This window comes from Aptenodytes patagonicus, chromosome W (genome assembly GCF_965638725.1).
Source record: "Aptenodytes patagonicus chromosome W, bAptPat1.pri.cur, whole genome shotgun sequence".
Lineage (NCBI taxonomy): Eukaryota > Metazoa > Chordata > Aves > Sphenisciformes > Spheniscidae > Aptenodytes > Aptenodytes patagonicus.
In genome coordinates, this window is record NC_134981.1 from 44853654 (window position 1) to 44858156 (window position 4503).

Below are 4503 nucleotides of genomic sequence, written 5' to 3' on the forward strand. Positions count from 1 at the left end.
AACAGTTAACCTACTTAGGCCCAGGCCTATGCTGTGCTGTGCTGCATGTAAAACTTGGCCTTCAGGCCTGTGTTGGGCTGCGCATATATATCCCTTGGCCACAGGATAAACTTAGCCTGTTGATTGTAACAGAGGAGCCTGCAGGCAGCTCCCGCTCAGTACTGCAATTACATCACCTGTGTGGCCTTGCCTTTATCTGAAAGTGCAGCAAGAAGCTCTTATGCAAACACCCTTCCTGTTTGACAGTAGAAATGATGAACAAAGTTGTTTTCTTCTAAGAAAATCCTATAATAGCTTGAATGACCAAAATGGAGTAACCCTTCCATGGATGGGATCTACATGGCATGCTGCACCCTCATCAATGTTCAATGCTACAGCTCAGGGTTCCCAGAACCTGAAGGGATATAAGGTTATCTGTACTGTCCTCTCCTTTATAGTGTTAGCTCTAATAGCCTTTTAAAATGATACCTTACAGAGTGTGAGTGCCTTTCTTACTGGGATCATAACAAACCAGCACCTCCTGGCACAAAACACCAGTCTCACCAGAAAAAAAGTTCTCAACTATGAGCACATGGGAATTCCAGCATCTATAAGCACTCGCACTGTAGAAATGGAAAAAAAAATTTTTGCTGCAGGTCTGCATTGGTTGTAAGGCAAGGTTTTGGTAGCAGGGGTGCTGCAGGGGTGGTCTCTTGTGAGAAGAGACCAGGGGCTGCCCTGTGTTGAACACAGCTGGTTCCAGCCGGCTTGTCAATGGACCCACCGCTGGCCAAAGCTGAGCCAGTCAGTGTAGTTGGCGATGCCCCTGTGAAAACATATTTAAGAAAGGGCAAAATGCTGCACAGGCAGTGAATAGTGAGGAAAAAAAGTGTGAGAAACAACCCTGTGAACACCAAAGTCGAAGGAGGGGGAGGAGGTGCTCTAGGCACTGGAGCAGATATTCCCCTGCAGCCCATGGAGGACCCCACGCCGGAGCAGTTGGATATTTTCTGAAAGAACTGCAGCCTGTGGAGAGCCCATGCTGGAGCAGATTTTTTTCCTTAAGGACTGCAGCCCGTGAAGAGGACCCACGATGCAGCAGGGGAAAAGTGTGAGGAGGAAGGAGCAACAGAGAGGAACTGTTATGGACTAAACACAACCCCCCATTCCCCCTGCACCACTGGGGGGGGAGGTAGAAGAGTCAGGAATGAAGGAGTAAAGTTGAACCTGGGAAAAATGGGGAGGGTACAGGAAGGTGTTTTTGTTTTTCACCATCCTACTCCATTTTTAATTGGCAATAAATTAAACTAATTTTCCCCAACTCGAGTCTGTTTTGCCTGTGATGGTAATTGGTAAGTGATCTCCCTGTCTTTATCTTGACCCACAAGCTTCTCCATCTTATTTTCTCCCCTTGTCCTGCTGAGGAGGCGGAGTGGGAGAGTGGCTGACTGGGTGTCTGGCAGCCAGCCAAGGTCAACCCACCACACCATCTCTAGATTAAAGCTGCTTCAAGAAGTTCTAGGTGCTACTTGCTTACTTGTTTTGGGCTGCCACGTCACATCAGATCTGGCCTTTGTTTTAAAGGAATTCTCAAAGTTTTGGTCAGAGAACTACTAAAAAAATTGGCCTCTCAACATGCTTGAGAAGGTTAACTTATGTCAAATTTCAACAAACAGGAAACATAAACACCTGTATGTTCTGTGATATGTCAGAATGATAGGATTATAGCAATGAGGAAGAGAAGGATTAAGAATTACCAAACACCGCTGAAGGGAAAATTCACATTGTAACTGCTCAGCAGTGGTAATTTGTGACCAAGGAATGATCTGGCATGGAAGGCAAGAAGGCCTAATTGCAGAAGGGGTTAAACTGGCTGGAAGCAGGGATGCCAGAGACAGAAGGACTCCCTGTAAGGGAGTGAAGTTTGCTGATAAGAAATGCTGCAGTATTGTTTTGTAACAATCCTGGAATGCAAGTGCTCAGGAGCCACCTTTGGGCAGCAGAACTGGCTCTGGGGGATGAACCCAGTGCTGGGCCAAGGCACCCCATGCCTACACTCATGGGACTGGGACTGGTGCAAGTGTATATAAGGAATCTTCTCGTGATGCATCTTTGCAGACTCCTTGTAGAACTGCTTATGGTGGTAGGACTGTCCAATGTTCATTAATTTTTTTTTTATTTAAGCACAAACATGTTTAATTCGCCTCAAGGGGTACAATAAAAATTCCCCAACACCACACACGTGTAAACTAAAGTTGAAAGTTAAATCAACTTTTTATTCAAAGCATCTATTAAAATGACAACACATTTACTCTTCTGCTGTTAAGTCATGCCAAACTACAGCTTAATCTTATGAAGCATAGAACACTTCAATATTTCTTGTATGCAATCACTTTTTAATAAAACAAAAAGCAGTCTTCCACCTCAGGTTTTTTACTTGTTATTTTACCTAAAATTTGTTACTTACACAAAAGTACTTGAGCTGTCTGAATTTTTTCTACAGCTACATAGAATTCAGTGTACTTGTCATACCGAAAGAAGTATTGTGCAAGTTGTCAAAAGCATTACAGCTGATTGGGAAAATCAGTTCTACTGAATTAAGTTATGACTTGGATCTGCAACTGGCTGGTGATTAGTCTTGTGCCCTGTGAAATACCACTCACAAGCAATTCCAAGTTATAACTCACAAGTACAACAGATTCATGCTCAAGGCTCATTTTGGGATCAGACTATTTGTATGTAGCCAACTGAACAGTCAAAAGCATGTAACTGAGAAATTCTAAACCCATACCCATGAATTGCCAGGTAGTTTTACATAGGCTAAGAAGCCTGAAATGACTATGAAGTGTTTCATTTTTTAAGCCCAAAAGACCAAAACCGAAGTGCATTAATACATTATTTTAAACAAACTGGGTTAATACAATTTTCTACCACAACAGGTATCAATTATCAGAGAACATAACCCAACAATTGCAGTTTCTGCTGTAGAATTAGACTACTTTTCTGAAACAGCTGTATGCATCTAGTCAGTCTATATCAAGTAATTGAACAATTTTTTTCTTCTCGCTTAAGAAAGAGGGAAAGTCTGAATTCTTATCTGAATTTCCTGACCTTCGGTGAGAGGGAGGAGTTAAGAGCAAGCGGGTCAGTAAATATGACTTATTAACATCCCCTAAAGCAGTAGCTCAACTAAAGAGTTTATCCAATTTGGAAACAAAATTTCCGTAGCATATTAGGAATCTCTGGTTGCCTTCCAAGCAAAATACAGAAAGAGATCACCATGAGACAATGGTATTTGAAAGTATACAATACTCATGAGGTGACAAGATGTAGTGCTGAATGCTTTTTATCTGCATCTTAGAGCACTAGGCAGTGTTCTGTACCTTCATTTATTTGGGAAATATATGAAATCACACAGTTAACATACTCAAAACTACCTTTGGAAGCCTATTTTCTGGTTATATAGTGAATACTTTTTTGCCATGTTTAACTGATAGCTGTGCTACAGTTAGCGAACACAAAATTGGCATGTTATCCTGAAGTAAAGCAATAAGGCAGCTTTATGCACAGCAAGTATGGAGGCTTCTATTTGCTAATAATCATATAAGAGCAATACTTTAAAACTTAGTGTTTGCTAATAGGAGATCTAAAATAGTTTAGTACAAATCAGTACCACTCTGTCAATACCCCCTTTATTAACAAAAGCAAGTGCCAAATCATTAAAGGGTCCAAAAATATCTAAAAAAATATTACCAATTGTTTACCTTGTCTAGACTTTGCAAGACTAATCATTTTCAGATAAACCCAACAATGTGCAAAAGTTCCTAACATTATACATTAGGAATAACAAGTGCTACTCAAACCAAGAGATTCTGCTGAGATCAAATAAAAAAAACATAAAATAGCAAAGTCAAGTCTCATATCTTGAGCAGTCGCAGTGAAGATCCTGAACTATCTTACAATTTCCTGCATGAAGCAGTTTCTTCCCCTCTACGAGTTGATATCTCTAAGCTTTGCCTTCTGCCTTAGTGATAATAGGTAAAAATATACTGACATTAGAAAACTTGGTTCCATTGCTGCTTACAGTATCTTCAAACCTACCATTTAATATAGTTTTGCTTAAACAGTGAGATAAATACTTTCCCTTTTCTCAGCCTTCTTTGGCCACATGTACCATTCTGCTAACCACAAACACTGTGCTCAGAAAGTGCTTCCTGTGAAAACTGCTTCAAATAAATGAGTTAACCTTGCAAAAATCTAGCTTCCCACAACATGAAGTTTGTCCACCCTGCATTATGCAGTTCCGTATTTACAAGATACTTAAACTTTACATTTGTCTTTTACCTTACAAAAAGTGCAACTCTCTCACCCCATGTTATGGGGTGACAACATTCTTCATAAATTCTACAGAACAGCAGCCTATGATAAGTAAATAAGGTGCTTAGATTATGCCCAGGATCTAACTGGTTAAGGACCACCAAGTACCACCATTTTGTAAAGGCAGACTCCATTCCTATGCTACTG